Raw genomic sequence first — 14,625 nt, forward strand, 5'->3', positions numbered from 1 at the left:
TTAATTCTTAAATTGTTTAAAAAAAAGTAATCACAATCTAAAACGTGGTAAAAATTTCGTTAGTTAATTAGATTAGACACATCATTTACAGATCAACCAATTCGTGATGGTGTCCATAGAATATACGGAGTGTTACAATAATCTTTCCTCTACAGCGTCTGCCCAAGGAGTATACTCCTGTATGTAAAGTTCGTTTAGTGTGAGATATGTTAACACCATACGATTTGGTAGATTGTAATGTTACTGTTAAGAATGTGAAAATTGATAATTGGGAAGTTGAAACCGCCCCTTTAATCATATATTTTAGTGTGAAGTCGTCCATCTGACTCAATATTGAGGAAGCGATCAAGGTATTAAGCAGTCTTTCTTGTATCAGTAGTATCTTTGATATCAGCTGAGATATATAAGATGTAAATATTGACTGAAATATGGGCAAATTAGCGATATGATAAAATGCATATAAAAAATATTGCAATCAAACATGACATATCTGCAATCACGATATGTGTTACACCTTTTATCATTTTAAGGACACAATCCTAAGTTTGTTTACCATTATGGAATATATGTAATACACACGTTGACGTATATGTTTAATTTTTTCCATTCCTCTTTTCACTTATGTTACCTACCAAATTAAAGGTAAGTTAAAAAAATTAAATTGCACTAATATGAGTAACAAGACAAGATACACATGGGGAGAAGATGCAATTCCTGAGATCATCAATTTTTTTGGGTGGGGTTCATGTTACTTAGTATTAAGATTTTTATGTGTAATTGTTTTGGTGTTTTATAATTTTGCCATTGCGTAGTTATTTTCTACTATAAGTTTTAATGTCACTTTTCAAAACACGAACATTAATGATCTCTCGCATAAAAAGGGGTCAAATATACAAACAGGACATACCTTCAAATGTAACATTCGTTGTACTACTACAAAATATATATTGATTAGTTTATGCAAGTGCCTTAGTAATTATTGTATAGTCATGAAACCTCACTAATACCTTAAACAAATTGTCATGTGCATTTTCTAACCCAAAAAACGTGACCAAATGTCCATAAACAACAGAATGAAAGTTTTGAATGGTATATAAAAATGATAAGAATATTTTATAAATGGCATGTATCCTAAGAGCTTTTCTAGGTCTACCTTATTCATAAAATTTTAAAGCCGAATATTCGAAACCCAAGGAGTAGAAAAATCAAATAAGTTGAGGAGTTATTTGATAAAAAGGACCTAAAATATAGTGAAATCTGTTTCAAGAACAACTATACCTGAGGGTTAGAAACATTTCTGAATAAACTCAAAATTAGCAGACAATATAAACAGACAGTTACAGAAGGCTTGGTATAATAGTTATCAAAGGTACCAGGTTTATAATTTGACACGCCAAACGCACGTTTCGTCTACATAAGATGCATTAGTGCCGCTCAGATAAAAAAGTAAGAAAGTTAAAAGAGTATGATGTTGAAGAGCATAAACATCTTGTCAGTGCTAAAATACTAATCTGATGTTTCCCGCAGGATCCCATTGTTTGCTGGAAGTATTTTTTTCCAAATATTTAGTCTTGCTCGTTTTAAAATAACTAGCAGAACAACAAAGAACATTCAAGATCAACCTTTAATCAATATAATAGTTAAGTTGAATCAAATGCGATTTTATGACAAGGTAGAAACTCGTCAGCAAATGTTTTCTGTTCTGCTTCCCGGGCAAGTCCAACTTCCGTCACAGTGGCAGTCACAGTTGAACCGGTAACAACCATCGGTATATTGAAAACGACTGTTTCCCGCGTATGTTTGTCCACTGAGTTGACATTGTCTGCAATTGGAATTATAGCCGCCAGTGCCAATGTTTGATCCAGAACAGTCGTTTGTTGTATCCTCAGCAGGGCAGTTCCAACTACCATCACAGTTACACATACAATTATAACGCGAACAACCGTTTGTAAACTGAAAGCGGGAATTTCCCCTATATTGCTGGCCATTGGCTGTACATTGTCTGCATCCGCTTGTCGTGGTGACGCTTATTAGCACTAAGAATAATACAGCTATTAAAGTGTGAAACATCTGAAATATAAGCTTTATATAAACATTTCATATCATTGAATGACATATTTTGTATAAAACACCTTAAAAAATATATAAGACGGTACAATTGAGTGTGGTTTAATAATTTTTCGTCTGATCCTAAATTACTAAGCCTTGCACAAATGGTGGCAGATTAATGCGCATTTATTCGCTAGTCTGTGTTCCAATCGAAACACAAATGAAGGTCTTGAACGCTTTGAATTAAGTGACAAATTTTTGCCATGTTGTTTTCATCATCATGATCATCAACGACTACGTATACATGCTAAATAAACTCAGAAACCAGGATTAAAATTTTATATTAATGCTAATCGCGCGTTTCGTCTACAAAAGACTCATTAGTGACGCTCGAATCAAAAATGTTTAAAAGGCCAAATAAAGTACGAAGTTGAACAGCATTGAGGACCAAAAATTCCTATAAGTTTTGCCAAAGACAGCTAAGGTAATCTATTCCTGAGGTAGAAAAGCCTATGTATTTCATAAATTCAAAGTTTTGTTAACAGTTAATTTTTAAATATGAACATAAAAATGTTAAATCAAGTCAACACAGAAATGCTGATTACTGGGCTGGTAAAATTTGATTTAATACCATACTTAGCATTGTCCTAGCCATAAGAACAATTACTTTCTCCTTCTTAATCATAGTCGCTAAAATTGCTATATCAGAAATAAAACGTAACTGATTCAAATGCACATCAACAAGGTAAAATACGATTAACATGAAGATACCACTGAAAAATAATAAAAAAATAAATAATGAACATACATGCTTGTGATGTACAGTAGTTGTCGTTTGTTTATGTAATATATACGTGTTTCTCGTTACTCGTTTTGTTTATATAGATTAGACCGTTGGTTTTCCCGTTTGAATGGGGCCTTTTATAGCTTGTTGTTCGGTGTGAGCCAAGGCTCCGTGTTGAAGGCCGTACTTTAACCTATAATGGTTTACTTTTTAAATTGTTATTTGTATGGAGAGTTGTCTCATTGGCACTCACACCACATCTTCCTATATCTATTGTGAGTCTTTTCATTTCAAATACTAAAAATGTTATCGTTGATACAGTCCTCATAGCAAATTAACCTGGCTGTAATTATAACAAATGACCTGCAAACTAAGATAACTACAAAATATTGTCAGTGTTAATCGTTTTGAGACTTTTCAATGTAAATCTATACCGAAACCATAATTGTATAAGAATAAAGTTACTTCTTATCTGAAATTTAATGAGGAAACTCAACATTGCTCCACGCTAGGATTTTAACGCTTTGCTAATTTTAATTAGTCGTTCCTTTCAAAACAAACACAAATATATACAGTGTTTGTGATGTTCATAAACAGTAGTAATCGTTTTATTATCCTTTGTCATTTTGGAATAGGCGATAACAATGATAAGGTCAATTGTTTAAATTTGGGATTTCGCTGAGTAATTCTCTGAGCAAGTTGTATGCCGAATTTCTATAAAAGTAGTCGTTAAAAATAAGATAAAAAAAGTACGATACCTTTACTGCCTGTGCTGAGAACAAATCTGTCCGAAACTTTGCTCCTAGATTTTATTTTTAATGTTTAAATACAAAAATTAGATAAAATTATAATTGCCAAATTAGATATAAGTACACATGTAATTGAGGAAAAAACCTTGGGAATAATTATTTGACATTTAAAATTGTGCAAAATACAACAATTACAATTAAAATCTGGTCGCTTTGTACAATGTTGTAAAGTACATTGTAAAATGAAGACCTAGACATGTTACTATAACTAAAACGAGCTATTCAGCTAACTGTAGTTATCTTAGAAAATTGCTGCATATTAAATTCAGATTTTTTAAACCTTTTGGTACTGGAAGTTTAGTTTGCACAAAAGAAATGAAGAATATAACAAGTAAAAAAAGACCATAAAAGGCTAATAATGTCTTCAACTGCTTTTCTTTGGTATGTCATATTCAGGCACTATTTACTAGACAATCAAACTAAAAAATAAATATTTAAATGAGAGTGTTCTCTACTTTAAGTCATTGTATTATAACGAATGTGATAGGAGAAATCTTATATCTGTCATTCCTTGTTATAGATTATGTTTCCAAAAAGCTAATTTTCAGATTAGTTTTTATTGTCAGACTAATTATGAAAATTTTCTATTGAAAGAAGAATGAAAGCATTAACAGCGATTAAGCGGATAAAGACTGCTAAAACAAGCAAATTATCTTATTCGAAATTTTGTGGTTTTTCATAAACCATATAAATATATATATACATTTACTATGTTATATACAGTCATTGACCCGATATCACTTTTCCTCATGAATATTAAAATAGAAGTTGCCAAAGTCATCTTTAACTATTCATTCCCCAATATTCAAATCAAATGAATAACATTAACACATTAAACAATTGAAAATGTTTTTGTTTTTTAAATTGTTGTATAAAACGAATAATTACGACATAATGATGAGGCTTAGAAACGGGGACATGCGAGGCTCTGCCGAGTTTTTTTCACCGTTTCGGGCCAAATCATTATATCGTTGATATGTCAAGTCAATGCATTTTTATTGTCTATGTACTACAAAAACAAATAAAATTGAAGGATACTTGTAGCAATCCAGCATATAGATTAACAGCCCTACGAGAAACATATGTCTTGTATATGAAATAGCAGCACAGCAGATGACAATTACCTTCGTTAAGACACCAACCAGAATATAACTTAAAATGTAGATTCAAAGATTAACATGCGATTGTCAAAAAAAGGTTTTCGTTATTTCTTCATCGTATATTTTCATTCCATTTAAACCAATGAAAATATATATGGAATTTGTATATCAGTGCATTCAACAGCGAAATCACTTCCCGATTTCATGATAAGTGAAAGGATGAATTAATAGGTAATTTAATCAATGTTTTTAAAAATGCTTCTTAAAAAGATTTGGACAGGCGAATGAGCAAATAGGTGAAATAAAGATACATGTACTCACTACAAAGAATACTTTGAATTATTGACTTACTACCTGTGTTTATTAGTGTTTGTCGTTTGTAAATGTATAACATATTGGTTTTTCGTTCAGTTTGTGTACATACATTAGGCCGTGAGTTTTCTCGTTTGATTTTTTTTGAAAAGAGGGACGAAAGATACCAAAAGGACAGTCAAACTCATAAATCTTAAACAAACTGACAACGTCATGGCTAAAAATAAAAAAGACAAACAAAAAACAGCACACATGACACAATATAGAAAACTAAAGAATAAACAACACGAACACCCCAAAAAACTAGGGGTGATCTCGGATGCTCTAGAAGGGTAAGCAGATCCTGTGGCACCCGTCGTGTTGCTTATGTGATAACAAATCCGGTAAATAGCCTAATTCGGTAGGTCACATTCATGAAAGGGAAGGGGATTGTGGTTACGACGTAAGGAACATATCCGATATCATTTGTGAAACGGTTATTCCATAAAGGTCAACCAACTCTTGATGGCGTCCGTAAAATTTACGAAGTGATGATTTCAACTTCACCATTTTGAACTCTTGGTTTAATAGCTTCCATGTGAGCAGCAACCCTCTATCAAGAAAATCATGATAGGAAATGCAAGCACGGGAATATCATATCAATTGGGAGATATATACCCCGTATGCAGGTGCTAGTGGATTGTTGCTACTTAGAAATGGAAAGCGCACAATTGGAAAGCTGAAATTATCTCTTTTGTCGTAAAGTGTTGTTTTTAACCGACCCTCATTGTCAATTTCTAGATGTAAGTCAAGATATGAGGCCGACTTAACTGTATCTGTGGTATCCTTTATCTCTAGCTCGATGGGATAGATGCGTTCCACATAGTCACCAAATTTAGAATTATTTAGTAAAAGAACATCATCTATATAGCGGAAAGTAGATTTAAAGGATATTGCTAACTCGGCCTTATCCTTCTTCCTAAGATGTTCCTGCATGAAGTCAGCCTCATAATAATAAAGAAACAAGTCGGCAAGGAGAGGGGCACAGTTTGTTCCCATTGGAATGCCGACAGTCTGTTGAATTGTCATGTCGGGGCCTTTTATAGATGACTCTGCTGTATGGACCTATAGTTTTTGATTTCTGTGTCACTTGGTCTCTTGTGGAGTGTTGTGACATTGTCAATCATATTACGTATTCTTTTTCATAATGCTTACTTTGTAAGGTATCACGTTATATTAAATAATTGAGTAAATATTTTCAACAAGAACCATTACCGTTTATATAAACGCTATTCTATGTATCGTGTAAGAAAAACTAGCGAATTATAAATTACTGATAAAACACTGTGTCACATAAAAATAATAAAAACAATAAAATGACGAAAAAAGTCAAGCATTGCGTTGAAGCCTACGACTGTTGAACATCATACACGTCAAAAAAACTAGTGAGTCGGTGGTCTGGAATGAAACAATTATCTTCTCCTCATGTGACATTCGTTGTTCTACTTCAAAATGAATATTGAATATTTATATCAAGGCATCACGTATTCACTTATTGATACTGACTTATTATTTATATACCTATATAGATATAGAGTTATTTTCTTTCAGAACCATAGGTCATTCTTTTTTAGAATCAACCCGGACGATACCATGTTTAAATGAAATATGCTCCAAGGCATAAGATAATGACCTGTTTCAGGTCATTATTTTCCTTGATAAAAATGTAATATATAATTTACTTCAAAATTATATTCGTCTGATAGTGTTTTGTTGCCAATTTGGGAATTTATCTAAAAAATTTCAATCAATGATCGGTGTAAAGGAAATCGTCGTTACCCGCATTTTGATCTAAGAAACAAATGTAACGTGAAGTTTTGTTAATTTATCGCTACAATACAGAAACATTATCATATATATGAGATGAATTTTAATGTAGACTTTCATAAAGCCAGATTTAATATATTACTGTACAAGATTTTGAAAATCTTATTTCGTCATACTGAATAGGTTGATTGATTGTTGAATGCCTGCTTAACGTCCAGTGGCAAATATTTCATGCATGTTCAGGACGATACACACTGAATACTGTGATGTATTTATATTCGTCTTCGTGTCAGTTGTTCACTTTTTTAAATTGATGTACACCTTTTACTCTATCAACTTATAAGATACTCTTATATTCTATTGTATAACATTCACATAACTCGATATAAGGTCTGATAGGGAGAGTATGTAATATATCCTAATTATATGTTTAAAAAATGTATTCCTATTCAAAAGACAATCTGTCTGAATATTTCCTTCGATTCAATTAAAGTTGTTGAAAAAATAACCACTTTTCCGCGATAGAAATGTAGTTAGAAATAGAAAAAAAAACATACCCCCCTTTTTTCCATAGACTAAGTTGGGACAATAATTTACTTACAATGTGTCTTGTATTTCTCAAACATTGCTATCAGATGGTAATAATTCATTTTTGTGTTTCTTCATGCAGTTGCAGTAATATTTTTATTGTGTATGGATAATAAATTCTAAAAGTTTTATATCCAGATCTAGATTAATAAGTGAGTTTATTTCACATTCTAAATGAGCCGTAGGGCGTATTTTAAACCTGACCGCATTAGAAAGGAATATCCCACTTTAGTGTGGTCGGTAAAATAGGATACTAAATTTTGTTAAAGATAATATTTTTTTTGACGGTATATAAGTCAGATAATGCATATTTTAATTTTTGTTTCTTGTCGTAGAACACACCTCGGAGTGTCAGGATTGCTAAAAGAAAGACGGGAGGTGTTTCTTTGAGCAAACCTGACACCCGAGGTGTGTTCTACGTCAAAAAAAATTAATTAAAATATCCATTATCTATAACATAATCCTCTCTTTTTAGGTACATTTATATGTTATGCCATTAGTTTTATGATTTAAATTATTTTACTCATTTGAACGGCAAACACCTGAATCTGACAGATAAAGGTCAATCTATGGACACATTAAGTATCCGTATGAAAAATGTTTAAGCCCACAAACAGCGGCACCTATATTTTTTTCTTCGGCATCTTTTAGAACGATGTCTCGTTCTGTAGTTGATTAAGACATTAAATAACTAAAACATAGAAAAGTAAGTGTATAAAACAAATTGAAAGATATATTTGCACATGACTGGATAGGCATGATACGCTGGCAATGTGCGCAATGTCCTCTAATCCAAGATGGAAAATGTGTTTGTTTCCTACATCAAAATGGCGGATTTCAATGTTTACATTTTTTCATCATAGTAATAGCTGACACATTTTCGTATCCAATCATTTATTAGCATTTTTATTATGGATTTTTGAAGATCATCCAATCACATCTACCGTTATAAAGTGGCTACACGTTACCAGCCATCGTTAGAAAGTAGCCATGTGTTTTGTGGGGATATTTCGGGAATGTTGTGTATTCAAAATTTACGGTAAAAAAAAAACAATGTTATCTTCATGATATTTCCATGCATACACAAGTCATGACAACAAATGCATTCTTTGTAGAACTTATAAGGTAACCCGACATATTCAACCGTCTACTTTAGCAAAAAATCGTGTAAATAAGCCTGATGGGTCGTTTTGAATTCAAGCACAGCAGACAAACACCACGTAGATTTTTGATGTTTGTTTACCTAAATTGCACGTTATTTTTACTACATACTTAGCAATTACCATGATCGTGTTATACTTTCAAGCGTTTTATAATACATCTTGCATAAAAAATACGCCTAGCAAGGTCCAGGGACTTCCTTTACTAGGTCTTTGAAAAATGAGGCTGTAATGATGTTTACAAAACACCATATTTACATTCCAGCATTTTTTTGCATTTGACATATTTCATATACATGTACAATGTATGTACATGAAGAACAATAGAGTAAATGAACATACATGGGTTTAATTTCCACCCTAGGTATTTATTTTAATACTCATTATAGGTTGGAGCAAATAGGGAAGATTGCAATTGACCATAATATATAGTGTCTAAAATGCTGATTGATTGGCCAAGTCCTCAATATGCTTTTTTCTAAGTATATAGCAGCCCCTCTAAGGATTAGAAAGGGGATACTTTACATATAGTTCAGTGGCTAAGTCCGATCTTTTTCGTCTCTGTCATTTCCTTATTTATATTATTGTTTCTTACATTCACTTGTAAATGTAGTAAGACAAAAGCTAGTATTACTCTTTTTTCCTCATTTGTTTGAAAGCAATGAAATGTATTCATTGTTGATGTCTGTAAGGTGACTTATAATTTAACTGAAAACAGACACTTGGACTCTGGTGGTTAGTTTCTCGACTGTTATCTCATTGGCAATTATACAATATAAATTTCAGTGTTCTCTTTATAACTTTTATAGAAAAACAAAATATGATAATACATTAATAGGTGTAAAAATTTGGAAAGTTAAACATAAGTGCCAAATTTAATTGGCTTTTTATTCAAGAAAACCTAGAGGTATCAAAAAGTGTTGCAATTTATATTAATAAATGCTTTGTATATACGCCAGACGCGCTTTTCGTCTACAAAAGACTCATCAGTGACGCTCAAATATGAATTTGGATTAAATTTAAAGTTGATTTAGTATATTTTATGACATAATATCACTCTTTTATTTCAACAAAGTATTTTCAGACTTTTTTTACTGGTCAGCTTAGCTTGTTATTCAATCAATAATTTCATTGAGAGGACTCAACAGTTGTTTGCAGGAGTTTTGAATTTAAATATGAGAAAAAAGTAAAGTAAATCTTGAAATAATACATATAATAGGAATTATGAGAACTGCATGATATTAGATTGCAATACAGCTTTTTGTTCAGTAATCTTTGTAATGATTATTATGTTTTAAACCCATTTTTGGATCTTTGGATGTTCAGATTGTTTCTCTTGATTTAGCCGAGCAAAAGAAGTTGTACATCTTCTACAGTTTCTTATCTTAGGTTGGATCCATTCAATTTTTAACAGGCTGGGGTATTCTCAACCAAAGATAAAAGGGGGTAGGGTTCCAAATATATGCTCCACTTCAAATGCATTAATCTTCCATAAAAAGAGGGGATTTCAATCTCCAGACCCCCTGGGGCTCCCACTGTATCTTCAAGCAGGAATAATATAACAAAAATTAAACATGTACTTCTGTCCACTGCAAATTGACTTGTATTCATTCATTGTTGATGTTCACAATTTTGAAGCATGCGATGACTACATATACTTTATACCATATTTTCATTTTATTGTTATGAAAAGTTGAATTCTATTGTTAAATAGGTTCTGCTGACAAATGGCTGATTAACCCCTCTTGTATCCTTTTATCTACCAACAGTGTGTTTGAGAATATGCAATAAGTCGAAGTTTCAGAGAAAAGTAAGTTAAATTTATAAGTTTTCTTCTTTAGAAGTTTTCAAAATCCTGTAAGTACTTAAAAAAATATGTTATTTTCAACCATTCAATGACTATTTTAATGTAAAGCAGTATAGAGAAACATGAAATATAGAAAAGTTATTCAGGAAAGTGTCGACATATAACGTCAATCATTCATTTTTCTCGAATTTACTGTTGTTAACTTGCAGTATCCTACGATGCGTGTACCGAGTTTTCTCCCTTTGATCTCAGGAATTATTAGGGATTTTCTGTGGACCTCCGCCAATTTTCAGAAAAAAAGTTTCACCTCTCTAATGAATTTATAACACTTGAAAAACACTTTTTAATAATAATTATATAACACAAGGAAGCTTATTCAATTTAGAATTGAAAACTCTGATTTTTATAAATGTACGAGTACAGAGTACAAATAAGACGATACGAGTCCAAAAACCACGAGGAATGCACGTTTACCAAAATATCGTAAACTCTGACCTTTTATCACGTGACCAATGTCTTGACCTAATTAGAAGCCATTAAATCGTTTGCCGTTCAACTGTACATTTGTGATTTCGGGGCCTTTAATAGCTGACTATTTAATATGGACTTTGCTCATTGTTGATGACCATACAGTGACCTATAGCTGTTAATTTCTGAGTGCTTCATCTCTTCTGCAGAGCTGTCTCATTGGCAATCATAACACATCTTCTTTTTAATTTATATATAAGACATCAAGAATACCTATAAAATTGGTCATGTGCATTTTCTAAACAAATAACGTGACCAAATGTCATGAGAAACAGACTAGACTAGAATAGAAAAATGATAACAACACTTTATCGATTTTAAGCGTTCAAAGAGCTTTTCTGGATTACCCTTATTCAGTAACATTTTGTATTTGAAACCCAAGAGGTAAAATATAAAATCAGTGGAGAAGCTTTGTGATGGAAAGGACATAAAATAATAGTCAAATTTATCTTAATACCAAAGAGGGGAGAAAGATACAAAAAGAACAGTCAAACATATAGATCGAAAATAAACTGACAACGTCATGGCTAAAACAAGACAAAGAGACAAATAATAATGCACATGACACAGCATAGAAAAACTGAAGACTAAGCACGAACCCCACCAATAACTTGGGGATAATTGCAGGTGCTCCGGAAGGGTAAGAAGACCCTGCGCCACATGTTGCACCCGTCGTGTTGCTCATGCCATTACAAACCCGGATGTATTCCAATTCTGTAGGTCACATTCATGAAAAGGGAATATCAACTATACCGGAGGAGCCTAAAACCTCAAAAATTGAAAAAACTTTATAACAGACAATTATAGAAAGGCTTGGTATAAATCATGTAAGTTAGATTGTATGTACTCTAAAAGATCTTTGAAGCCCGTATTCTCAGATGTTTAAGTCAACATTCCCTCTTCTCTTGAAACATCTTTAACAAAGAAAAGTTAACCCCCCTTTATGTATACGTATGTCTTTTTAAAATAATAAATTTGTTGTCTGTTTACTTATCATTCTACATTTGAAATTCATAACGGATACAGAAAAAAAATGGTGCTTCAGGATTAGCACATTATATACACTGAATTTTTATGCAAAAAGATAACAGTCCAATTAGATATAATTAACACTTAATTGAGATACGATTTTAGTTTTTATTGTTTGACATTTAAAATTAATTCAAATTACAACAGTTATAATTTGGATCTATTATCATTGTAAAGTATAATTTGAATACACGTAAGGCAAAAAAAACAAAGGTGGAATCATATACATAATTCAAAATCGAAATGTCAACGGCATGGGAAAAATCAACAATACAATGAAAGAACATAGAAAATAAAAGATTGAGGTTACCCGGAATAGTAATCAGATCTTGCAACAAATACTGAAGCCGTTGTGTTGCTCCTATCTAATTCGTTGATTAGTTATAACAAGTGCTTATATAAAAAGTCTACTATTGAAAGCGAGCTACAGATAAGGTTTAGTTCAACACACTATATTAAAAGACTGATAGAATGTTGTTCGATACAACTTATTCCGCGGCATTGTTATGGTACAACGGAAATGATACAAATACACTATGTTCAACTTTTGAATTCATGTAGCATACTTTGGCGCCGACTTATTTGTTCAAACTACATAACTAGCATATCTATTTATTGAGAAAAAAAATAGCAGTTTTTAAAATGTACGAAATGTAAATATGCACGAAATAGTGACTCGATTTAAAATTTTGTCAAACCCAGTTAATGGGTGTCATGTGTTTAATATCGTTTTAATGATTACATGTCAAAAACTGGTTTGATCAGTTATACATGTAATACTTATTATGATTCTTGTTAATGTGGATTCAGATATAGGGGTTATCATTTTTTTGTATGAAGTTTTTTTAATTTTAGTTTATATTTTATGGTTTGGAACGAGGTGACATTTGTGTTGAACTAGTACATATTTCTGTTTAAGGACCAGGTGAATGCCCGACTCTGAGTGCTGAAATTTCTCGCTGTGTTGAAGACCCATTGATAGTCTTGTGCTCTTTGGTCAGGTTGCTGTTTATTTTGTCACATTCCCCATCTCCATTCACAATTTTATATATACTGAACGACTTTAAAAACGCAACACTCATTGTGTTGATTTCCCCCCCCTAATCTTGTTTGATTCTCTTACAACTACTTTTCATGCATACAATACTTCTTTCTCTTTACAAAAGATCAAAATTTGACTAACCTTTGGTTATTGAACATACCGATTTTTTTATGTTGCACGAATTTTTTAAAGCAAAATTTTCGACCCATGAAAGATTGTTTCAGTTTTTTTTGTTTTTTTTGTTTTGCTTTTCGAAACAGTTCTTTCAATCCTTTGCCACACTTAAATCAGTTAAAAAATGTTGCATCTCCATATTGCCAAGACTAAGAAATAAAAAACTGAATCAGCCCTTAAGAATACTGCACACAGGAAAACATAAACGTGCTGCAATCATACTGTATGACGTCAGAAACTCGTCTTACTGTCCTTCCGACAACGATATAAGTAGACAGGATTTGTTGCTGGCCATCAAGGAACAGATCAACGTGTAGTGACCATGAGAAGGTCAACAGAATTTGATAATGCAACGTCATTTGCCAGTTATGTTTATGGCTGCAACGTCAACTGCTTATCAAATTGCCGAATGCTATTGCGTACAGATTCATGCCATACATGTTTCCCATCAACTGAATTGCCAAAGAATCGACTGAAGGAAAACCTTTAAAGCCCTCAAGTTCCAACCGCATAATTGACAAAACCAATTAATGGGTTGAACAAATGCAAAATCGGAAGGTGTTAAATAGAACCCAAAACATGTCAGACAGAATTTGTTGACCTTTCTGACAATCATTTTGGCTTTTGTAACAGGCAGTCATCGCTTTTGACGGTGACACATTCATTCAAAAATAACAAAAACATAATCTAGTGTTGCGTTTCTTAAGTCGGTCAGTATATGTACATGAAATTCTTTGGTGGTTGAAAGGATGGTGCTCCATTATACTATATCAAGATTTTTGTGAGCTGTTAGTTCATCGAATGTTCTCACAGTAACTACAAAGTATAGTTAACCGTGAATTGTAATGTTAAATTCGGATCATGTACAAATAACTTCATTCAAATACAATGACGCATTGTACAATTTGTATGAAAATTTCAATTTTAATATCATATTGTAATTACATTTTATTAAATTATCATGTCATAAAACCGGTACATTGTTTGCAAGAGAAAATAAATAAAATAAAGATAAAATTGAGAATGGAAATGATGAATATGTCAAAAAGACAACCACCCGACCGCAGAGCAGATAAAAGCCGACGACAACCAATTGGTGTTCAATGCAGCGAGAAAATCCCGCAACCGGAGGTGGGTCTCAGCTGGCATCTAAATAAAAATGTGTACTAATTTACTGAAATTTGACGTCATACTAAACTCTATAACACATAACTGAACTAAAATTAAACAACTTGGGAAAGGTGCCAAAATGCAACGAGGTTAAATATGTTTTATGAGAACTCAATCCTCCCCGTATACCTCTACGATGAACGTTTTTGTGAATTTCTTTGATTAAAATCAGCGAAAATTACATCAAATCTATTCTGTTTAATACTTTCCGATTGAAAATCAATAAGTTTGTCTACAATCATAGTGCGCATGTGTCTTCTCTTAGAA

At 32.3% G+C, this 14,625-nt stretch overlaps 1 long non-coding RNA gene across 1 annotated transcript; it reads right to left on the bottom strand.

The window, feature by feature from the left end:
• Window positions 1-1,605: 1,605 nt before the first annotated feature.
• Window positions 1,606-3,679, bottom strand: LOC139528198 (uncharacterized). Its single transcript, XR_011665542.1, has 2 exons — window positions 3,592-3,679; window positions 1,606-2,070 (listed from the first exon to the last, which is right to left on the bottom strand). It is a non-coding gene; the product is annotated as an uncharacterized lncRNA (long non-coding RNA).
• Window positions 3,680-14,625: the final 10,946 nt, after the last annotated feature.

This window comes from Mytilus edulis, chromosome 6 (genome assembly GCF_963676685.1).
Source record: "Mytilus edulis chromosome 6, xbMytEdul2.2, whole genome shotgun sequence".
In the NCBI taxonomy this organism is placed as follows: Eukaryota; Metazoa; Mollusca; class Bivalvia; order Mytilida; family Mytilidae; genus Mytilus; species Mytilus edulis.